At 40.3% G+C, this 25,472-nt stretch overlaps 1 protein-coding gene across 1 annotated transcript in view; it reads left to right on the forward strand.

The window, feature by feature from the left end:
- Window positions 1-2,025: 2,025 nt before the first annotated feature.
- asip1 (agouti signaling protein 1) overlaps window positions 2,026-25,472 on the forward strand; it is a 63,192-nt gene continuing 39,745 nt past the window's right edge. The window contains exon 1 of the mRNA XM_042498478.2: window positions 2,026-2,142. The gene's annotated coding sequence lies outside the window, so the exon portion shown is untranslated. The remainder of the gene's footprint in view (window positions 2,143-25,472) is intronic.

The raw sequence follows: 25,472 nt of genomic DNA on the forward strand, positions 1-25,472 counted from the left end.
ACCACTTCCACATCTGCAGCCAAACTGGCGCTCGTCCTCACACCTTGGCCATCCAACGTCGACCTCCGCCCAAATACAACTGTTAGTCAGTAAAGCCTATTTTTGATATCTGGAAAGAACAATCTCTGTATACGAAAATTAAAGGCAGATCTTGGACCTCGCTCGGGCACATGGGTGTAATTTTGTTTGGGAAAGAAATCCAACGAGCAGTATTTGGAAGGTGAGCCTGAACCAAATTGTCTGTTCTTCCATTGTTTGTGATGCTGGTGCACTTTACACCAAATGATCCCACTTGAAACCCTTTGAAGCCTGGATCAGATTTCGTGTGCTAACCTTAACCCTTTCACAAGATTGAAACCTGAGCTCATCGGTTGGATTTTTTTCAAAAACACGAGGAAAAATGCAACGACCAACTTGGCAAGAAATGTCCCACAAAATGCAAGAAATTAGTAAAACAGGACATTCTTATCATAAAAGTGGGGCGGATTATTAGAAAATTATCCAAAAATTGGGAAAAATGTCCAGAAAACTTTATTTAAATTATAATAATTTTATATTTAAATATCGATCTACATATACATATCTATCTACTGAGAGTTTGTTTTGTTTCTTGTAATGTTTTTCACTGTATATATATAAGGCAAGGGAGCATTGACATTTGTTTAAATATGGATTAATGTGCATTTTGCTACTTATTAAAGTATTTATCAGTAAAAACAATGAGCCACATTAGTGTGATAGTCCCCCAAACGTAATATATTATACAAACACAGAAATATATTTTGCAGAGGCGCAATACCTTAATATAATAATTTTAATTCTTGGCTTTAATATCAGTACAACTCCTTTGTTTATTTTTTCATTTTTAGGCCATAATGTGTTATGACACTGGACTTTCACAATCAATTTCATCTCCTATTAGTTGGATTAATATGCAGGTGTTTTGCATTTTATCATCTTTGTTTTTCTACGTGGCATATTTTAGGGCTGACAGGATTAATAATCATCAACCATATTGGTTCTGGCCTCTCAAATGGAACATTTTATTGCTTTTTCTGTTTTATATGAGCGTTCATTAGATGTTAAGACTCAGACAGGAGATCCGCTCGCTGCATTAAAAGCTCACAGTAATCACAGGAGATCTTTGTCACAAAGCAGAACAAGCAATATAAAGATGCAAACATATTCATCTCTCAGGTGATTTTGATCTGCATGATTGAGAGTCAGTCCACTCTCAGATTGAACCAGATCTACACTTTAATGTTTGTACATTAGATTTAAAAATGAGGGCCCGTGTGTGTGTGCAGAGTCACCAAATTTAGCTTTACTTCTCTGGGTGTCTGTCTCCACTTTTTAACCTAAAACAATGCTTGGTCATTCTCTCAAAGGAACGAAAAATTGGTTGTGATAGCTGTGTTGTAAACACATGTTTGTTATGGGCATGTGGTTATTCTCTTTTTTAAAGAATAAACAAATGAAACCGAAAGAAACAGTGATCAGCGATGCATGTAGAAGAACATGTTCAGATAGCAACATCACTACATAACTGGATTATCCAGTTACCCAGTTAAACATCAAAAACAGCTTAAATGAGAAGTTGAAAAGGTTTTTTTTTATACGGAGCTGCTGGTTGGACTCTGACAAAGAGCAGAGCACCTCGACTCCCACGCACCTCGGCTGCTGTTTCTCTTTCTACATGTCTGAGGACTGTTGTTGACACGATGCATTCCCTCCACGCTGCTTTTAAACATCACAACAACAGGAAATACCTCACCGAAGCTTAATTCTAATCTTAACCTTTAAACAAAGTCCTAAAACTTAAATAGGCCCCACAGTGCAGAAAAGCTCTCAATACAACGACTGGACTGCTCTTTGCCCAACCAATAACTGTTGCTAAAGATGTATGATGCTTTTCCGTGTCCTTCCTGCATACAGGAACTGCCATTTTGTGCTGGTGACATCATTAAGAGCCTCAGGGTGCTTTTCGTTATGTTAACTTATGTTTTCTCATCTCCTCTCTCCTCCAGTGGCCTGGAAATCATTCCCCTGCTCCATCATGAAGGATCTTACATCCGAAGAATTCACCTTAAGGAGACGAGGACAGAGGAGGCTTCTGGAGGAGCTTGGAGCGAGGAAACACAGGTGTGTCCTATCTTGAAGTCTTTAATCAAGTGGTGTGACCTCTGTGGTCCTTAAAGGTCACAGGGATGTTTTTTTTTTCTTTTGCCTTTGCTTTGCCATCTCATTCTCATTCCGAAGTCGTCAAATACCGCCGTTTTCACAGTGCTTTTGACGCCCAAAGCGTCCACATGACACACCACTGGATGGCTGCAGCTGATAACGCGGCCAGACAGAACCGTGCTGCAGGATGGCACCTTCTGTGGCAGCATGATTCGCGTGTGGTCAGCATCAGAGAAGAACACGGCTGAACGGAGCCTCTCATGTTTGCCAGCTGTGTTCTTAGCTGATGCCAACTGTCTGTGTTTCATGTTTTGCAGCAACTACGCTGCTGCCGGCAACTTAACGTACAGCCACATGGCATTTGGTGTCAGGATCTTGCACTGAAATCACTGCAAAAGCTTCTGTATTTTCTGTCTTCGGAATGAGAGCGGGCTGGTTTTTATAGGTGTGTGTGTGCGTGCGTGTGTGTGCGTGTGTGTGAGTGAAAACACTAAGCTGACTGCTGCCACAAGCCTCATTAGGCAGCATGTGGGTAGGTGAACATATACAGGTGCCGTTTCAAGTCACGATGTGGTTCTTTCATCTACACTTGCAGGAAACTATACTTTATAGCTGCTATTCAAACTACACCGTAACTTTAGGGGAGACTTTTTTGGGGGGCGGGAGGGTACTGTACAAATGCACATGCATACTTGTGCCTGCCAAGGTGCAAAAAACATACCTTAAATACATTTCAAGTCATATTTTGAATATTTTGCCTAAGACAAACAAACAACTGAGAGAGAATTATCATATCTTCGTCATGTAGGTGCAAGGCTTTCAAAGTTCATTTTAACCTGAGGACAATCCAAGTGGTGTCTTTATTAAACCTGTGTAGCTTGTTAGTGTGCAGGCATTATTTTTTTGTACAACAAAGAAACACAGCCATTATTTACTGTTAAAATGATTTCTAAATTGCTCTTGGGTCTGAGTGAAGCATCCATGTTTTCATAGAAACTTGACTCATACGCAGAGACATGGAACGACATCGCAGTATATCTAGTTTAGACACAAATAATATGAAACTGTTAAGCCTGAATATGCATGCACATTGGCAAGTACTTTACTATTACCCTATTATTATTATATAACCTAAAGAAACAGAAAAATATACATTTGTAAAGAAAAAAATACAGTGACACCAAAAAATAACAATATTTTAGAGCTCACCCGACATATCGCACCCCGGCTACAGCCACCCTGCAATTCTCCTCTGAGTAAAACTACGGATGTTTACTTGTAGCTGTAATTTGAAAGTCTCTCATTGTTTCCCCTCATTTCGGGTTTCTCAGACCCCACACTGCTGAAATTACATATTGACCTGAGTTACGCATTCAGATATCTTATTGCACAGAGCAAAGATTGTGGATTTTGTGCCATATCACTTACACTGGAACTACATAAACAAGCGATTTCTTTTCAGCCAGCGCTGAGCTCAAACCTGTTTCCATGCACATCTGGGCACCTCACTGTTGTTTTTAAGACGGACTTGTAAAATCACCTAACAACCCAAACTGATTAACTTCCAGGTGGAAACAAAGCTTAAGAAAATAGTGCTGAACACATAACTATGCAGGTGTGTTTCTTTGCACATCCTTAATTAAGTTCAAACACCACACTGGAGCATCTTTAGACAAAAATAAATGCAGTTATAACTTTCACTGTGATGAACGGACCAAAAGTTTCTGCAGATTAATTTTGTGATGAAATGGATAGAAGCTGACAGCTGCCTGCAAAGAAGGAAAAGAAAATATGAAAGACAGTTTTGAAAAATGGCTGGGATGGCTGTGAGGTGAGTGCGGTGTGTAGTAAATAGGCTAAAATATGGATTTCATCTGTTCAGTTGTTGGAGAGAATGGACCATGCATTCCTGTTTAATCCTTGTCTGGAGAGTGTCAGTGTCTCTTGAACAACACAGTGTGTTGCAGTGTGACCTGCAGTATGAAGGTAAACTGGTTCTGGTAAACGGGTTCTGTAAGAAAATGTAGAATCACGAAATGTAAGCTCAGGTCCTCTGTCCGTCTCCTGGAACAGAGTCAGGAGATGCACGATGTTTCCTGTCAGCGCATTCTCATGCTGAAATCATATTTGTCCGCTCTGTTAGTGGTTTCTGCGTACAAGCGTGATGCCAAAACCCACCATCCAACTGGAGCACGTCTGGACGGCATCAGCTGAGAACGCGGTCGGACAGAGCTTGTGGTGTTGTTATATATTGGACGGCACCAGGCTTAAATTGACAAACCTAATCCCGTTTAATAATTAAGATAAATTAATGTTATCATGACAACATTCAGGATTAATATTACATTTAAAAAACTAATATTGGTCAGCAAACTGCATTTTCAGCTACAGTATATGTGCAACTTCTTTTGATGTGCTTGCCGAGGATAGAAGAGTAATTTTTAAAAGCCGACATTTAAGTGTTTTTAGGAAGCACAGCTGGACCTCATCATATTTATTTATTTATTCATTTTTAATTGATCAATAAAACCACAATAAACATACAACAACAGATTAAAACAGATTATGCAGGTGAGATAAAAACCCAAATAAAGTGTTTTGAAGCTATTTCACCTAAATGAACAATGCAAACAGTAATGAGGACAAATAACGAATGAAAGAAAAAAATTAAGCAAAAAAAAAAGATTTTTTTTTTATGCAATAAACATCAAGAAAAATAAAGTCAAAACATTATATAAGAAAATTAAACAATATAATTAGGTAAAAAAGCTAACATTAGGGGAAGTTTCCCGAATTAAAATGTCTACTACAGAGAAAATCCAGATACTACGGAAGCCCTGAGGGGCAAGTGAATTTTTTTTTTGCGATTTTTTTTTTTTTAACTTAGAAAATGGATCACCAGAAAAAAAAAATGTTCTTACTTGCCTCTCAGGGCTTCCATAACATACAGAACTCTTAAATTAAGAAAATATTAATTCATTTTGAAGCTCTGCACCACTAAGTAGGAACTGTCCCCTAGTGGTAAAATTCTTAGGCGGATGCAGATCATTTGCTTTTTGTGTACCATACTGGTGGACCCACAGTAACTATCTTTAGGTTTTGTCATAAAAATTGTTGCCAGATGTTGTCAGGGATTGTTGCTGGAAGCTGTTTCTTGTTTTGGATTTTGCTCCATCATCATGGCGTCGCAGTCAAAAGACAGTTGTTTTATTTGCAGTAGAGGTGGCCCTTATTGATTTCATACAGTTTCACTGGTTTTGATATTGTGAGTACAAATAATGTCAAATAATATTGATGTGCTGTCGTGCAGCTCGTCATGTTTTTTTCGCTGGCCTGTTTCAGAGGGCTGCAGTTTGCTAAGCAGCAGCACTGTTGTGAATATGAGGCCGGGTGGTGCTGACAAGCAACTTTCACTTAAAGTTAAAACGTTTTTGGATAATCAAAAGTCAGATGGCACCCCAACCACGAAAATGTGGTTCACACAGCATACCGATAAAACGAGTCCATCCTTACCTCCTCGTTCAGCAACTCAACATTATTATTATTTTTGCAGCTTTTCCCTTTATCTGACAGGGCAGCTATTAGGGTGAAAGGGGAAGAGAGAAAGGGGATGACATGCAGCGAAGGGTCCCTGCAGCAAGGACATGTGTGTTTGCACATGGGGAGCAGGCTCTACCGGAGGAGCTCCCGGGCGCCCCCGGCTAATGGCTTTTAATTGTGGAGATACAGTTACAGAAGCAGGCAGCTCTGCCAACACATCTTAAATCATCATATATTGTCGCTTTACAGTGGACTTCTGCATCAACAGGTTACGCTGTAGGTGTCCCTCTCAAGCCCCCAGGAAGTGCACCAGGCTCTGATGAAAATTTTACATGGTGGCCAAAAGTGGAATTACACGGTGTGTCACGTGATTCATGCTGGCCCAAAAAGACTTTTCCTCACTGACTTTCATCAGGAAAGAGACGTCTTTAAATCAGTAAATAATTTTTTGGGAGCATCAAAACCCCTGCGTAATTACTCCTATCACTAGATTTAAACCATCTGGTTCGATAACATTCGAAAAGTTTAAACGAGCAGCAAGATTAAATATTTTAGACGGCCATTCAAGCTAGGGTTGCATATCCGCAAGTCAGTTGCTCCACCGGTGGAAGTTACCCGCTCGGGCACACTTGGTCGCGCTCGTCTGCCCTCGGCTGCCGTGAGTCTCCAGTGCACATGCTCTATGGGCCAAAATGAGCCTTTTCAGCTTCATGCACCAAAGAGCAGCTCTCATAGGAATGAATGAGGCCCCGCCCCCATGGCTGTATCCAGCCATCCCTATAACACATCCATGACCCTACTGTGTGTGCTGGTGACATTCTGGGATGCCACGACTGTGATGTTAAGACAAGCACATGGTGGGATTAAGCTGCGTGTGGTTATGTTTAAACAACACAAACACATTGCAGCGCATGTAGATGCAGCAGCCTGTAGCTTGCTACTCTTTGCTATATTTTGCTATATTTTTCTATTTTTTCGACACCATGGCCCCTTCTGCTGAAGCATGAATTTACTACAATAGACAAGCACCTGTAAACATCAGCTCTAGGTGTCCTGCTGTGTGTCCTATTGATGTTCTGGGATGGCGCTTCCCTGATGTCAACAAATTCACACTGTGGGATGACCTGCACATGGTTTAGACAACACAAGCAAATGGCAACCAACGCTGGGATGTCAACAAATGCACATGCTGGCACAGGTGGTTATGCATTTGTTTGATCCATCCACAGCCCCTCCTGCCCACCCTATAGGCACCTTCATGCATTATGTCATTACTGGCAGTGTTTCAACCTGACTCCAATCAGTGGTGTATCGTGCGGACATGACAGGTTCCATCCAGCATTGTTCTCTACAGATTTTGACAGTCCGTGGATCATGCTACCAGGGCAGATGCCGCCGGTTTGACCGCCGGTGCATAATAACACCTCAAACAGTTCTGTTTTGCTGTATTCTCACCTGATGCCGTATAGCTGTGTTACATGTGGACCCAAAGGGTAGCTTTTTGCATTGGGATCTTGTGCCAGAAGCACTGTCACTGTTATGAGTTTGGAATGAGAATAGGTTTGTTTTGGCATACGAAAATGATAAACCCCGGACAGAAACCTTTTGTTTTCTTGCATGGACGCTTACCTTTGCTGCACCATCTGTGCATGTGTTTACTGCTATAAACAGGTGGCTGTTTGCTTGTGTGAAAGCTCCGAACTGGATTGATTTAAAAGAAAAAAAAATACCAGTAGCTCCAAGAACTTCTTTTTCCTCTTGTAGGCTGTGAAGTCTTCACTTAAAATGTAAAGCTGAATCATTTTCAACTCACGCACGATTCAGCACCGATGTTGTTGCTCTGCGGTAACGAGATCTCAGAGCGTAAACAGCTGACCTAAAACGTTGTAAATAGACAGAGCGGCGCCATGTGACGAGTTGGGCTCAGAACGTGTTGACTTTCAAATAGCCGTTCAGTCTGCATATAACCCAAAAGAGGAGTCCATCTTCATGAATCCACAGTTTTGAAAAGGCTTAGAAATTTAAACAATTATTAAAATGTTTGTCAGGCAGTTGTTCCACAGTTGATGTGCACTAACAGCGAAGGTTTGGCCCTTTTTCACCTGTGCCTCAACATGGGGTCCACTAACAGCAGGTACGTGTGTAGAAAATTACGCATCTTATACTCAGTTGACCAAAACAGGATTACAACCTTTAATTTTAACAATGGCTCGTTAAAGTTCAGAAATTTCAAAGAAGCTCTGTAATGCTACCAGAAGGCATTAATTAAAGGAAAACTCAAAAGTCAAAGAAATAATTGTGTGTAACTGCAAGTTTTAATGCGTATAATAACCATGTCACCGGTCCGAGCGCGTTTACACCTGACACCACTTTCCGGTTGGACGCAGAAGGTGGCTTCTGGCGTCATGCTAGTAGTTATAATAATAGCAATGATAATAATACATTTTATTTGTAAAGCGCTTTTAAGAGGAACTCAAAGACGCTGTATAAAAAGTAAAAATCAAGATAAACTAAAGTACATAAGCACATGCAGAATAAACAGTAAGAAAATCGAAAACAAAGAAATACCTGAACAATCACATATTAAAAGCTCATTTAAATAGGTGAGTTTTTAGGGATTTAGGGATTTAAATATGGGATGCCTATTTGATGAGTTCAGAGTGAAAAATGGGCAAAAAACAGGCAAAAAATCAAGGTCATGCATTTTTTGGGTAAAATATTTTTCTCATTGTCATCAATATCAAGTGGATACGGAGTTAAGTAGGCTTTTCATCCTGCATTCTCTTAGCCCAGGGTCAGCGCTGACCTGGGGGTAACTCCTCCACGAGCTCTGGGTTAAAGGTCAGTCCGAAAACATAAGTCATTTTAACACTGTAAAATTCTATCCTGGCCCCGTTTCACCCTGACATCTTTCAGCCTAGCAATTTTTTAGGGGATAACCCCTCAAATTCAAGGCTCTTCCAGCTCCAGAGCAGGGTCAGTTAGTCCTAAACTAAAGTCAGGGTTGGACTGTGTCAGAATTGTGTCAGTGTGGAGATTTTTTAGCGCCAGACTAACGAGCACTGGCACATAGAGCCCTAGGAGCATGGATAGGCTGCTGAAAGAATATTTATAGGAGCTCATACTTTAAATGTTGGTGAAAACTTAATGATTAGATCTTTTATGGGTCCCAGAGGAGTTATATAAAACTGGAAGCGACAGAAAATGTTTCGGATTAAGAAGTCTCTTGTTAACAGGATTATTAAATCCTAAACCATGTTTGCAATGTTGTTTTTATCCCAAATAAAACACACGAAAACAATTATAATTCCATAAAAATATTTAATCACGCAGGATGAACACAACCACGTTTCATATTCATTCAGTCCTTTGACCTTTAACCTGATCCTGCTGACACGGCACTTGTGCCAATGACAGGAAACAGTAAACATTTTCACAAATCAGTTTCCACCGGTTTGAGATTATTTAACTGGAATCCAGATGTGGGAGTCGCAACAAACACAATGTAATAATGGAAGATTAAAGGATTGAAGTATCAGCAACTCGTAAACAAGAGTCATGTAAACAAAGTTTCACAGTGCGTTTTCTGCATATAAAAACAGCTTTAAAAACCCAATTACAGATTTCATCATGGGTGAAGCATAAAAAGGTCATTTGGGGTTGAAATGATGACTTCTCACAGAAGCTTTGTCATGCTGGCAACAATAAAAACTGCACGGTTAAGGAGCAATTGGAAATAGCAACTAAACAACTGTCTGTTGTTTTGTTGACCAATTCACGCGGATGTTCTCTCTTTGTGGACTCTGTTTTCAGGTAAGGACAGTCTCTGACTTGCATAGTGTCTTTTCCATTTTCTTAGAACTGCCCAACTGTCTTGTGTGAACTATTATGCTAAAAAAAAAAATGTGTATGATCAGTAAGAACGTTTACATGATGCTAGAAAATTGTGAATTATTGCATTAGTCCCACTAAAACTGGACTTTTAAAATAAACGTAAATGTGTTAGTCCAAGTGAGATCGTACTAAGACACACCTCGCTAAGGCGGTTGAGGGTCGATTAAATCCGTCATGTATGCGCCTTAAGTGGACCTGAACTGGCCAAGGCATTCTGTGCATGCTCCATAGTCTGGATTTAAACAGTATATATTCGTTCAAGAAAGCATGAAAAACAAAAGGAAAAGGGAAGAAAAGAAAACGAGATGAAGGTTAAAATGAAGCATAGAGTGTGTATGAAATGTACAGTGCCAAAAGTTATCCAAGTTGTCACTGTTCAACTCCTTTGCTGCTCGCTAATTTCTCTGGTATGTGACAGAAAAGGTTGACTGGAAGAAGGTCCAGTAACAACAGCTAAAAGAGGGCATATCTCCAACCACCGTGGCAGAGTTGGACAATACTCCACTCCTTATATACTGGGACAAGGACAGTAATCCAATTAAATGGCCTTAATGATCCGTACCTCGACTCGACCGTGGATGTAAACATACTGAATGTTTTCAGTTGAAAAGATACTACCATCACGCATTACACAGACTCGAAAAGGACAATTTTAGATAGCTGCCAGATGACAGAAATAGCCTGAATATTTTCTAGATTACATAAAAGACTTCCTTGTTTAGTGTGTATTGAATAATTGGTTGTTAAATAGTTCAGACACAATCTTTTTTTCCATTAAGTGCTTCATTTAACGTTCAGGTGGTTGAGGTCAATAACTGCCACATAGCCCGAAATATTGGCTCTTTTAGCAGTGGGGTGTCTTTCCAGGAAACTCTTTGATGAACTCCAACGACACTGAAGAGTTGAACTAAAGTGTTTAACAGACAACAGCTGAGTTTAATTATGTTGTCTGTCTAATTTGTGAAATTAGAGGCTGAAGCAGGCTGAATGAAGATACTGGTGTCTCATGAAAAAGACGGTTAAGGAATCCATTGGTAACAACCTTGTCAAGATAGTTAATAATGCCCCAAAGTCTGGAAAAATTTTGTCAAGGGAGAAACTGGCCTTTCACCTCTCTGGTCCCTCGACCTCTCAAGTCAAGATCTCTGAATGAAAATGGGTTTTAATAGTAATTACGAGTCTCTGTTTTACAGACACGCTGACGTTATGCCATGCACTTTTGGGTAAAAACAATAGACTGTAACTAATGTGATGTCACCCATTGGTTTGTGGACTGCTATTTTGAAGCCACAAGTTTGGCATTTCAGCCGTTGCCAAATTTGATCTATGGAGATTTACTGTGTTCTGGAGTCAGCCTCAAGTGATCATTCAGCTAACTACAGTTCCCTTTTGGTCAGCGCACTCGGTACAACACATATATGTGGGGATTGATTGATTGATTGATTGATTGATTAGGATTTATTTTGAAGAGGAATTCTTATACAAAAGCAGACAGACAAAAAAGTAATATTTACAGACAAACATAGCAAAAGAAATGGTCAAACACATGATTCCCCCGCACACGTGTGCTGTGTTGAGTGCACCAACTGAAAGGGAACATCTGTTTTAGTCATAACCTCTAGTTTTTGGCACTTACGCATTTGCTTAATTTTTCAGCTTTTGTTGTATTTAAATCTGCAACTATTGCTTGCACTTTCAAACTGTCAAGAGCGAATATTTGCCATTAGCAAAATACTCCCCAAAAAATACTGCAGTGGCCACATTTTGTGAGTGACGCAGCACAGACTTTTGCTTTGCATTTGTCGTGGACACCCCTCAAGAACATTTTCTTCATCTATTTTATTGTTTTGCACAGGTCTTCACGTGCTCATCAACTGTCATTGACATGTAAAAGCTACAGTAGGCTCCTAGATGAGATAAATGTATGGCATTCTTTCTTAACCAAAAGTGAATTCAGAAATTGTCAAATACTGCCGCTTTTGCAGTGATTTTGACATAAGATCCCAATGCAAAAGCCACCTTTTGTGGCTGTATGATTCCCTGCTGGTTGGCGCCAGCTGAGAACACGGCCAGACTGAACCGTCTGCAGTGTTACAATGTGCAGCTGGATAGCCGGGTGGCCGGATGGCACCTGCTGCGGCAGCATGATAAGCTGACAGGTGGTGTCAGCTGCGGACCCGCGTCTGCATGATATGCCGCTGTATTGCGTCAGGTTTAAACACTGCTTGTAAGGATGTAATATAGGAAGCAGGAAGATCACTGTAGGACGGAAGGGCAGGAGGGGCGATGGATGGATGGAACAAAACCTGGGCTGTTATGCAGGAGTCCAGTGTTAGCTTCCTGTCTGAATATGATATTTTACTACACCCTACCATGTACCCTTTTTGCCCAGTCCTAACTATCCATGCCAGCATGTGAGCATGTGCATTTGTTGACCTGCCGTTGGCTGCCATTTGATTTTTTGCCTAAACATAACCATGGGTATGTGCTCTTGTTGATGTCACGGTGGCGCCGCCCTGGATTGGCAAAGGCAGATGAAGAAGGACACCTAGGGTGTAATATGTAGATGCAGAAGTCCACTGACAAAGTAGCAAGACATGTCGAGGGAATGAGAACATGTTGGTGTTATCTGTTTTTAAAAAGGGTGTGAAAATATGAAAAGTTGCAAGAGAAGACTCGTATTAAGGAGTCTATGTTAAGAAGGTGAAGTTCAAGTGGAGCAGGTTCAATAGGTGTGTCTCAGCAATCGAGAAAAGCGACACCATGCAGTGCATTAGAGCGCAAAGACACTGCTGCATAATAAGAGCAGGGCTCAGCACAGTAGACATGAACAGGAGGCCAGCTGCACGACTGGATTCAATTTATAAAGGGCTGGTTCAGTTTCTCTCTGCACTACAACTCCAATTAAGACTTGAAGCATGACAAGTAAAATACTGACAATTTAAATTCACAGCCCGAAAATCTGAAGTTTGGATATGCAAAGTATGTCATCACTTACATTGTTCACACCTGTCTCAGGTAATTACATCACTAATATGGAAAACAACAATAAAGGGAGTGTGGGAATGTCATCTTGTGATAAGCTGTGCTTTTTTCTGCAGGCTGAAGTCAAAACTGCACCTGTTTTATATAATTTTATTGTAGAGGAGATACTCTTACAGCAAGGTGTCATCACATATGAGCCGAGGCTGAGCTGAGTGATGAAAACTCACTGTAACACTGACTCATAGATAAATCACCACAGACGATATCTGTGCTGAATTTAACAGCCCTTTTGTTTTTGATTTTTACTGTCACAGCCTGGCTTTTACGTTGGAACAAAAAAAAAACCACACAAGCACCAATAGTGAGTAAATTAGTTAAAAAAAAATGATACAAATGTATGTTAAATGTAAATGTAAATGTTGGGTATAGCAAAGCAAAAGGCAGGATATACTCATAGAGTATTCATCTATATGCGTATAATGGTGGGTTATCCATCCAAAGTCAAAGAATTAAGTAATTTCCACTCACAATTTTGTGGGATTTTAAAATAAATAAGGAACACTGGCAACATATATAATACTGCCTGTAAATATTATCCAAATAATCATATTTACACATGTATTTTGTATATACTCTTTGCTAAGACCTTATTTTGAAAACAGTGATGGAGGTTGTCAGTTGTTTCCAGGGCTGAATAAAATAACCTCCATTAAATAATTAGACATAAAGTTAAAAAAACAACAGTCATTGAAGAAATTACTGTGAAGAAATAAATCATAAGATGAAATGATGAGTGAACAAAAATAATATTATTATAAACTTAATAAACTTAATAGAATTTTGGTTAAATTAAGTGTAAAACCTAAATAGTGTATTGCTATCAACTCTCAGTTTATCAGTCACCCTCTATTATAGAAATGAAGACTGTTTAGGGACCCCACTATGAAGAAATACTGAAATACACTATTTTGAAAAATGGCAATGCCCTTTTTTTCCCCTCGCCAAAATCAATCTACGGAAGCCCTAACCGGCCATTCATTCATACATATTGGCTACGAAATGCACTATGTCAGTGAAAGTCCTCACAAAGATATAAAGTATAAAGTTGCGTGTGTGTGCATGCATGTATGTGTGTGTGTGTGTGTGTGCATGTCAAGTGAAGACACACTATGCTACCAGACTGCAGTTCTCGATGCGCTCTCCCAGCAGGATTGGTAATTTGTTTATGTGGGTGATGACATCAAAATTAAGGCGTTTGAATTTGGGGAAAGACTTTGTTCGGACCGGCAGGACATTCTTATCGAAAGTGCATCTCTGTCTCAGTTGTGTTTTGTGTGCACTGCTGGCAGAAGCGCTGCTCTCTGGAGAGCTATAATTGAATTGGCTTGTCTCAGTGGGCAGGCTGTGCTTCGCTGCGTCTGTACTTTGTCAGGTAGTTCAGTGTTTAATGTCAGTGTACTGTCTGTTTAGGACCAGAGAGCATTGCTTTGTGTTTTTGTTTGTGTGTCCCAATTGGTGATGTCGTTTTGTTTGTTATTTGGTTTATTTTGGTTTTTGTTCTCAGACTGGTCCTGAATTCTTGTACTTGATCCCTTTCAGGGGCCAACCATACTCCACTATTCGTATGCCTGCCTTGGCCTTAAGCTCTTGGCCTCCCCTGATGGCGGACCTGCAGATAAATCAGTGTGAAGAGTCAAATGAGATGCTGAGCGAGTCATTTGACACATTTTCTATAATGAGCACAGAGCCTGAGGAAAGCCTGAGTTAACAGAACAAGTTGAGAACTGTTTTTTGAGGGAGTCTACCTGTTTTTTTCTGACTGAGGCTTTGGGTTTGTCGAGCCAGCTAGAGGAGAGAGAGCCTGGGTCTGCTGCACTTGCTTCGTGGTTCAGCTCTCTGGAGTGACATCTTCAAAATATAAACAATACAGCAAATTTTATGTTTTATGATTTATGTTTATTATTGGATCTAGATACTGGACCCCAATATGGCACAATAGTGTTTCTCTCAACCGCCCAACCTGCGAGTTCCTGCATGGGTATAGACTTTACATTGTGATTATGTCAATGATTTTAAATTTCTTTGCTCCAGGAAAACCTCCATGACTCAAAAAAGTCACAGCTGACCTGTTATGCAGTTTGTCAACATCTCTTTGATTATGTTGGTCTATGGGGAAAATGCTTTTTGGACTGCAAGGGAATTTATTGCTGCAATGCTGCAAGTGGCCAATAGAAACTATTCTTCACACGGCCAAACGGCGCACTTGTTCATAACTGGGTAAATTTTACTGCTGAAGAGGCATCCTTGTTATAAAGACACACACATCAACATGATATTACTTTTCTTTTTCCATCTTGACTGTCAGCTTGAGTCAAGAGAAATAAATGCATCATGGCAGCCAAAGGGTATATTTTCATGAAGCAAATATTTTGCTGATTTTTGATAGGAGACCTAAAAGAAAATCTGTGGAGAGCACTTCCAATAAATTTCAAACTGTTTTCATAATTTTCTCCTCTAATTACAAGATTGAGACGCTTCTTAATCTTGCATTTGTCAGTACCAAGGTGCCCCCCCCATTCATTGTGTCTGTGCTACTTGAGGCTTTACTAAATGTATGTGGTTACAGTTTTGGCTGACCAACTGGGCCAACACAAAGCTTTCTTCTACACACGCAAATGTGTTTTTCATTTTCACTTGTTGTGCCCTCATTGGGGTAAACGCTTTTGGTGGAAATGTGTCAGCTATTAGACCTAATCACTAGGAATTACAATTTAGAGGCCCATCTTTAAAAAATGTGTGTGTAAATGCAGATTGTGCAAACTCTGTGAAAAGTTCACAGCCTGAATGAGGATAATAATAATACTTCACAGTAAAAAAAAAAAAAAAAAAAAAAAGTATACAATCAGTGATGAAGTGCAATCAAATACTTTCATGTCTTATACTTTCAAGTTTCATAGGTTAGGTTAGAGAATGTAAAGATAAGTATGTTAGGTTTAAGAAAGTAATTTCACGAAAACTAGTAAGTGAGTAAAATTTATTTACTAAAAGTGAATAAATGGCGCAAATAATTGTTTAAATATAACATACAGCTACAACTGAAATAGTTGTAATAACTGTGATATAAAAGGGTCCAGTTTCTCCACCTCCAAGTTGTAGGCCACACACCACAAAAATCCTGGGACAATGTTAACTCAGTTTGGGTATATCGTTTTACCCAGCACAAAATAATATCAAATCCAACATGGAGCTGAGGTAACCCACATTATAAAGACATTTTAAAGACAATTACAAGAGACTGCTGCTCACTGAAGAAACACACCTGAGAGCTGGGAGAGGGGGGTTCTGGGAAATAGAGTTTTGGCTTTTTATGTTGGTGCGGATTCATTTTTGCCAGCAGGTTAGCTGTGACCTTGTTCTTGAGCTGTATTATCATGTTTAAGTGGGAGTAAACAGACTCTGCTCCGTCTCTCCAGCCCATTTTCACTCCCAGTACATCAAATAGTGCTTTCTCTGTATGCGTGTAATGCCTTCAGATGAGAACGTGCTTGGACGAAACCAATGGCGTTGTTATTATATGTAGGTGGATGGCCACGTCCATATGCTATGTACAAGGGATGTTTCCTTGAGAATGTGGTTGGACAGAGCTGGTTGCGTGTGCATGAAACGTTTAGGGACAGCATCGGGTAATAACGCGGCCAGTAATGATGTGTATAAGGCGCACAAGTGCACTTATATGGCGGGTTGGTATGGAGGTGGATGGGTCCCTCAAACCACTGACTTGTGCATAAGTCTGTTTCCTGTGTGGATATTTTTTTTTTCCAACATCTTACCATGTGCCTCTTTTGCCTAATTGCATCCATCATGACGGTCTATGTTGGTTGCTATGTGCCTTCCACAGACAAAACCCTTTTAATCTACTCTACAGTTAATGTTTTCTTTTGTTTTAATGTTTTTTAGTCTGCAATGAATGAATCCAGCCTCTGGTTTGTGGTGAGGTCTGGAAGAAATCTTTACGTAAAAGCAGCTCCTTTATGTTTCATACTCATTGCTGTTTGGTTGGCTCGGTCTTCTTTATTTTCAGAAATGCCTAAAATTACCTGTCAAAGTTTATCTGAATATTGTGGCTGTGAAATTGATTACTCTTGTCACTTGGAAGCTCCTTATGGCATCTCCATATATATATATATATATATATATATATATATATATATATATATATATATATATATGTATATATATTATCAGACTTATTGGATTGCTGTGCTGATCACATTACACGATTGCCTTATTATGGACTCTTTTGAAGTTATTGTGGTTTAAACATGACAAGAGTGATCAGCATCAGTCTATGTTACAAGACATTTCACTAGGAAGAATTTCAGACAAGTCTGTCCCGTCTCCAAACTAAGCTTAAAAAAATGCCAGAAGTGGGAAGAAAATATATGCAAGACCACGCACAAGACAGGAGGTCTCTCCATCAAAAAAGGATGTCTGCAAAAAGCTAGTGATCCAAGTTGTTTGTGCATTGATTTACAGCAAGAACTCAAGGAAAAAATAGATTATGGAGGAGTGAGTGGTTGATGAGAGGTAGACAGTCAGGATTTTTTGTTCTGCTTGCTGATTTTCTGTTGCAGTTATGATGACCCCTTGCCCCTTGTCTTAAGCTCTAGTTGGTTTTAGGTCATCAGTGTGATCAAGGTTGAGACAAATCCAGATATTTAACCTAGATCTCTTGGATGTCTGTGATACATTGGTGCATCTCTCAGACTGAGTCTTTGAAAATTCACACATAGCAATCGTTGCTCAAGGGAGGGAGCACCCATTTGTCTCTGATCAGGCGCTTATGTCTGTGATGTCCAAAAACTGTCTGTGAGTTGGAAATGTTGGCTTACATTGTGTAGTATAAACTAGTCTTTAGCTGAGTAAACATAATAAAGTATCACAGAATATTTAGAAAGGTATGATTTTCAATACCGTCAAAAATACAGAAAAAAACAAAACAAGACAAATTTCCGATAAACTAATACGGAGATGATGTATTGGGGCAATATTGTTGTGCACAAAACGTGCCACCGAAGCTCAATCTCAACTGGTGGAAATGGCAGTTGAGCTTAGAAAGATGAAGTCCTGCAACTGGTGGGGATTTCTTAACAGGACCAGTAAGAAAGAAAAAGCCTCCTCTCCATTTTGTGAGTATTGTCATATGTAACTTGAGATGACATCTTCCAACTACAAAAGCAATTCATTAACATAATTTCATTTAACACATCATCTTTGTTTTGCTCACTGATGTGTTGGTATCCACCTTGAGAAACAAGTGTCATCTGGTCCTCCAACAAAAGCACTAATTTGTTCACTTATCTGTTCATTATTCTGTGGGCCATAAGTATTTTTTATCCATTTGTTTATCCAATGCTGGGTTGTGGGGGCAGCAGGCCAAACAATGCACTCCAGATGTCCCTCTTCCAAGCAACTCTTTCCAGCTCCTCTTGGAGGACCCTCAGATGTGTATAATCCCTCAAGCATATTCTGGATCTGCCCTAAGGCCTCTGACCTTTTAGACATGCCCAGAAAACCTTTAATGGGAGGCGTCTAAGAGGATCCTGATCAGATGCCTGTAACACCTCAACTGGCCCCCTTTGATACGAAGAAGCGGCAGCTCTACTCTGAGCTCCACACAGATGTCTGAGCTCCTCACATTATTTCTATCACTGAGCCCAGACACATTGTGGAGGAAACTCATTTTGGCCGCTTGTATCAGCAATCTAATTCTTTCGGTTACTGCCCAAAGCTCAGGACCATAGGTGAGGGTTGGGATGTAGATGGATCGGCAAATTGAAAGCTTCGCCTTCTGGCTCAGCTCCCTCTTCACCACTACAGTTTGCATAACCGCAGTTGCTGCACCAAACTGCCTGTCCACGCTCACGCTCCAGTCTGCCCTTACTCGCAAACAAGACCCTGCGATACTTGACCTCATTCGCTTGGGGCAGTAAGTCTCTCCCAACTTAGAGGGGGCAATCCATCGTTTTCCTGCAGAGATCCATGGCCTCAGACTTGGAGGTGCTGACTCTCATCTCGACCACTTCACGCTCAGCTACAAACCACCCCAGTGCATGCTGAAGGTCACGATGTGATGAAGTCAATAAAACCACATCATCTGCAAAAAGCATATTCTAAGGTCCTTAAACCAGACCCCTTCCTCCCCTTGGCTGCACAGTGAGATCCTCTCCATTAACATCAAAGTATTTAAACCTAGCAAAACTCGTTTGGCTTCAGTGATTTCTATAACCAGCAGCTCAGCTTTTACATTTTTTAAAAATACAATTATGGTCACATAACATAAACCCAGACTGAATGTATGCCCAAGCCTAGTGAAAACTCATTGTAGAGCCCACATAGTCTGACCAACATGTTCAAATAACAAAAGCACACACATACAAAAGAAGAATCAAACTCACCTGATGTAGAGTTGGTAACAGGTAAACCACTAGCTGGCCCAAAGTGTTCTGGCGCAACAGATGCCTTGACCAAACAAGGACACTTTATTTAACCAAGTAATTTATGTACACTTCCCCTCATCCTCGAGTCAGAATAACAAAGTTTGCAGCCTGTGCTGTGTAACTGTAAAAGTGTTTTAATGAGCTAAATAAACAACTAAAATGTGGCCTGTTTTGTTTAATTTCACAGGGAAATGAAATTCAGTTCTTTAGTTTAACAGGGGATTAACCCAGTAGGACACACTAAGCCATGTAGTAAACCACCTGATATAACAAAGCATGTGTGCTCTTATTTGTTATTTGTTAATTGATGTGGTCATTAGTTATACTTGACTGCCAAAGACGGAAACAGTTGACAGAACAAACTAAGTGTTTCATTATGTTCCCTCATCAGTTTCCAAGTGGTTTTGCCTCTCTGGAATTTGTTTCTTGTTTGTGTGTGTGTGTGTGTGTGTGTGTGTTTTGGGGCCCATCAGATTGCATATGTTTCCATTTTTGGAGAATAGTTACAGAACAGTGATTGTATGAAAATTTCACTCTTAAAGTCATGGACTATAAATAAGCTATTCTATCAATAAGCTATTCTTACAACATACATAATATTCTTTGAACTAATGAAATTTTTTAGTTAATGTAATTCCCTTATTGAAAAAAGACACTAATACGTATCCTCTTATGCCCTTATTTGACAGTTTTTAGCTGTAATCATGGTATGGCATCATTGGATGCTGGTTAGTCACACAGTCCATCAGAAATATCTCATCTACTTAGTCGGACTGTTCTCTTGGACTGCCGTACTTTTTCCTACAATAAGTTATGAGCCTAAATTTGTATATAAGTCCCACGTTATCATGAGCCAGTAATTTGCGCATAACCTGCAAATTTTGGAAAGCTATGAGCATCAATGACCAACATGCTGATTGGAGTAAAGAAAGGATGCAGTCCCGAGCAGATCAGTAAAGAGGCAGATTGAGGTGGTGGATCTGTCAGTGGATGTATTTAACTGTCCAGAATACAGCGTTTGGGGCAGGACACCGTTCATTCCTGGCGCATGAAGCCAAAATGTTCAATTACTGCGTACAAACCACATACAGCAGGCACTCTAGAGACTTCCACTGACCAAGCCGGCCACTCCTGGTTCAGCACTCCGCTAAGTTCTCAGGACTTTACCCAGGCGTCTGTTTCCTAAACCTTAACTACCTAATGCCATTCGTAGGGCTGCCAATATCATGTGAACATGAATCTACATGTGCATTTTTATTAGTTATCATAGGAACATTTGTAAGGCTAAATGTAAATTGAGTGAGTTGGCATGAAAATTTGCACCAACATTTATAGCCCAATGAGGATGAATCCCCTGACTTTATATCTAGTGCCACCATGTGATTGTCATTTTTGCTTTTTTGTTAGATGCCTTCACAACTTTTGGATGAATTGCAAGTCTGTACAGACATGAGATGATTTTTTTTACTTTTCAAATGATGCCATCAAAACTACAATGTATCTAATCTTTGATTTAATACCGAATGCAAAACAAATGACATCAGCCTTGGCTTTGCTAATTAACAAGTGCTAGCGTGATAATCTTAATTAAGATGCTAAACATTCTGTAGGCATGTTAGTGTTGTCATTGTGAGCATGCTGAGGTTAACAACACAACATTAAGTGCAGCCCCACAGAGCTGTCAGTGTGACTGTGGACTCTTGTTTACAACATGTTTTAGTAAAACCATATAACTATGTTAAACTGCCACAATTATGTTAATGAAACCGATCTCAATCCCTGCAGTTTTTATGAAAGGTAAGCACCCAGTAGGAGACCCTGACAAAATATAAAAATTTTAAACTGTTTTCAAATTGCACTTATGTCAAATACTTTCTGTATTCATGTGACAATGATCATCTTAATGAAATTGTTGATTTTAGTCAAACAATCCTTTTGGGTAAAAAATGTTCTCCAGTTGTGCAGACAACTCTATAAATTAAAGTTACGGCATCAACAACAACCAATAAAGCAAAACCATTTGTTTTATGGGGCGCATTGACATGGCAAGAAGAATTGGTCTGATTGACCACACAGCTCGAGCAAATCATCTGTTGTTTAATTACGAGTTGTGCTGCATCTCTTCAAAATTAAGTGATAAACAGCAATAAAAATGTAAGCTCTGCTGCAAAGCTCTTGGGAAAGAGTGTGTCTTTTGCTTGCTGGAACTCTCAGTTGTTCTGACTCAGATTTTGGCCCCTTTTACTCGTTCAGCATCTACTGCTGGCAGTCCCTTATTACCGTTTGAAGTGGCTGAGAAAATGCTGGTTTCTTTTTGATGTGCTTGACTTAATGTGCACACATATCAAGCCAAGCATCTTTGATGGTGTAAATATCAGTCCTGTTTGGGACTCCAAGCAAGAGCATAAATCACTTCTTCTCTGGAAAATGTCTCTATCCACAAGTATAATGCTGGCAGCTGTCATATGTCCAAAAGACCCTTTGATGAGCACACACAATAAGTATTATGACATACATCTGTATTAAAAAGAAAAATGTGTTCATAACAACTGATTTAAATCTGCTCTGGTGCTGAAAGAAAATGGACCCATGCACTGAAAATCAGTTTAAAAATCTGATATTTGAGTAGGCACGGACGTTTTGAGTCGCCTCTCTGTCAGCTCTGATAAATTTGTACTCAAACTTATGGTCTTGTGTCTATTTTGCAAGTCTTCATGGTGCGTTTTGTGGTTGTCATTAGACAGTGGTTGTGAGTGGCTGCAAGTCATTATCAGGATGAGGATATCAACTCACAAGGCTGTAAACTCTCCTTCTGCCAACCTTTACTAGGTTGCCAGGTCAAGGTTTTCAAATGTAAACATCAGTTAACATCGAGGAGATGCTGGACAGCTGATCTAGCATCCTGCTGGCCATTGTACAGGTCTTGAACAATAAACTGGTCAACCTCTGTGCTGCATCACTTTCTGACGGGATATCAGGAACTGTGATATCCTTTGATTCATCAAAACTTGACTAAATCCTGAAAGAGCACCATTCAACCAGGTGATTCTTTTTCTTTAAGCCGATCTGAAAGAGCAAAGGACTCTGGAAAGAGAACAGGAGGAGGAGTGCACATTAAGGCGAATAAGGACTCGTGTATCTTTGGGAATGTGAGGTGCTGTCCTTTTCCTGCTTTGGATCACTCCAATATGCAGCTCATATTCGTCAAATGGCTCTGCTCTGTCAGTGCTTTTGGCATACAAGCGTGATGACAAATGACACCCTCCACGTCCAACCGGAACTTGGCTGGACGATGTCAGATGAGAATGCCCTCGGACAGAACCAGTGGCATTATTATTCTACGCTATGGGATGGCCGGACAGCAATGGGGGCGTCCACATGCGATGTGCATGGGCAGCTTCACATGAGAGCGCGGCTGGATGAAACCAGTCGCATGGGTATGAAATGCTGAAGGACACTCCCTGATGCAGAAGGATACCTAAAATGTCATAGTAGATGTGGGGTTACTGACAGAGCAGCATCAAGAGATGAGTTGGGGTGAGAACATGTTGGTTTTTCAGAGCTGGCTGCAGAGCTGTGCTGCCCTTATTCCATACAGCCACCTTGTTTGGGTTGGAATATGTGGACAGTTTGGACTTTTGGGTTTGTGGCCACTGAGTGCTTCTTCAGGACAGTGAGAGTGACTGGTCCCAAACTCAAGGGAGCACTCAAAGATCTGTCTCAGAGGGCAGAACAGAGGAGCTTTTGGCATTGGCTAAGAAGGACAGACAAGTCCTAGGGAAGGCAAGGTTCCCAGGTAAACATTAGTGAAGGGTGGCTCCCAGCTGATGACACTGACGGCACCGTTGGAGGTGCATCAGGTAGCAATGTCTCGCAGGTAGCCCTTTACCTTTGCCTCCATCTAGGTCAAGCCAGCTAAGCTAAATAAAGCCTGGCTCTGTTGAACTGGCTTCATGGTATACCCCTCACATGAAAGGTGAGCTGGCAGGCCAGCAAACAAACCAACAGCTGGGCAAGACCAGTTTTCCAGTGACATCAAATACCATTGCTTATGCAGTGATTCTGGCTTAAGATCTTGACCCCAAAAGCCACCTTTGGCAGCTGTATGATATGCCACTGCAGGGAGTCAGGTTGAAACGCTGATGGTCGCAACGTAATAGAAGGAGCACAAAGGTCCAACAAACCTTGGATTTTCATACGGGAGTCTGGTGTTTGCATCCCATCTGAATGTGATTTTGGCCCTTTTTGCCTAATCCTTTTTGCTGATGTCCTGACATTAGTTGCGTCATCTTGGAACGTCAACAGCTGATGCAGGAGAATACCTAGAGTGTAATATGTAGATGCGGAGGTCCACTGCAAAGTGGCAATATGTAATAATGAATGAAAACATATTGGAAATGAAGTCGAATTTCTTGTGACTCATAACTGTGAGAAGAAATGTGGATTCAAGTTTGCATCATCCGATGAAGCCTGATATTCACTTTCCCTTTGGCACTGATTTGGTGTTTATAAGCTGGTCGCCAACTTTTTGTCCACTGACACTGGATTTATCACAGCTTTGTTGCTGGAAAAAGCTGTTACTGGATTGGTGACAGTGGACTTAGTGAACTGTGAAACCAAAACAAAGAGATGAAACACTCTGTGAAGTTGAGGGGGAAACTGTAGTTGGATAATAATTCTCTGTTTATTGCCACTGTGAATAACAAATGTTATAGTCATTTGGATCGAGGCTAACGTCTGATCAGTTTTGATGCTCTTCATTATGCATGTAAGACCCTAAATTACATATTTGATTACATGATATATTTGTGTTCCCAGAGGGTTTAACAGGTAGTGCTTTTTAGCATCCAATGTTACGGTCAGAAGTTGGCTACACTATGCTGGTTTTCACACTCTCAGACTTAACCACCACAGAGCAAAGGTCACCCTCCACATCTCCTCTTTTACGATCTCCTCTTTTACGATCCAAGAAATCACTGGTAGCGAGGTCAGAGGTCAAACCTGGACAACACTCCTGTGTGTCTTTATCTCTTTTAAAGGATGGTTGTGTAGCATTTAGGGGGACATATTAGCAGAAATGTAAAAACAATATAATACATGGATTTTCTTTAGTGTATCATCACCCAAATACAAGAGTCGAGAGTGTTTTTTGTTACCTCAGAAAGGGTCATTTATGTCTTTGTAGGGAGTGGGTCCTTGTTTATGGGAATCATCATGGAGCACCACCATGTTTCTGCAATAGTCCAGAACATACCAACCAAACAGTGTTTTCTTGTCATCCATTTTTGTTAGCAGCCACTTTGTGATGAGAAAAATACATCTTTTTTCAGTTACTTGAAACCTGGGTCAACATCAGTTTTCTTGTGCTGCTTTGAGATGCTTTCACAAGCCATTTAATCCTTGAAACCTAAAGACATTGGTTTAATTGCTTTTGAAAACATGAGGCAATGAGCAACTTGGCAAGAAATATGCTGCAAGTTGCGAGAAATTTTCAAAGGTGACAAGGAAATTACCTGAAATTTACTTTTTACAAAAGAGGCAGAGTGGAAAATGGCATTTTCATTTATAGCATAATGTAAAAATGAACACAAATGCAATGGGGAAACAAATTAGGTTTATTCTCAATACTCAATACGCCTCTTACTCTAACTCTCCCCCAAAAAAGTAGTGCGAAACATACAACCCCACCCCCTGGATATTCAATTCATTGATAACTGATGGTGACATAATGTCACCGAAGAGGTGCGCCTCTTTTGCGCGCCTTTACAGCTGCAGCAGAGCATGCTGTCAGTGACACACAGACCAGGGTTGGAGAAATACTGACTGATGACGAGACACTGCTTTATTCATTGTTTTTGCTGGTTTAGATCACTGGGTCTGTTTTGTTTTGGAGGAGAAGAGACCTTTGCAAAAAAGAGAGAGAGATTACCAGATGGAGCCATTTGTGTTTTCGTGTCTGCCACAGTAGTTAGCAGCCTCGCCGTAATGAGCAGCTTTGGAAAAATACTGATCTGAACCACGAAACTGCTTTATTCTTTGTTTCTAGTGGTTTAAATTAGCGGGTCTTTGTTAGGGAGAGGAAAAGACCTCTGCGGATAATTCGTCTTTCTGTGAAAACACCCTGAATGTCTGGATCTTAAGTTATCTTAAGGTAGCTTGTGCTGGACGAGCTGCCCGCAGCGACATGCCATACAGCATCAGAAATACATGATTTGTAACATAAAAATGCTTTATTCAGTGTTCTCATCGGTTTAAATCACTGGGTCTGTTTGTTTTAGAGAGAGGGAGCCTTCTGCAAATAATTTGGCTCATGGTAAAAAAAACCCCTCCCAAATATCTGGAATTGGAAAAAGGTTAGCACATATTGACTCA

Source organism: Plectropomus leopardus, chromosome 2 (assembly GCF_026936395.1).
Source record: "Plectropomus leopardus strain MGB_pleo_1.0 chromosome 2, ASM2693639v1, whole genome shotgun sequence".
Classification (NCBI taxonomy): domain Eukaryota; kingdom Metazoa; phylum Chordata; class Actinopteri; order Perciformes; family Serranidae; genus Plectropomus; species Plectropomus leopardus.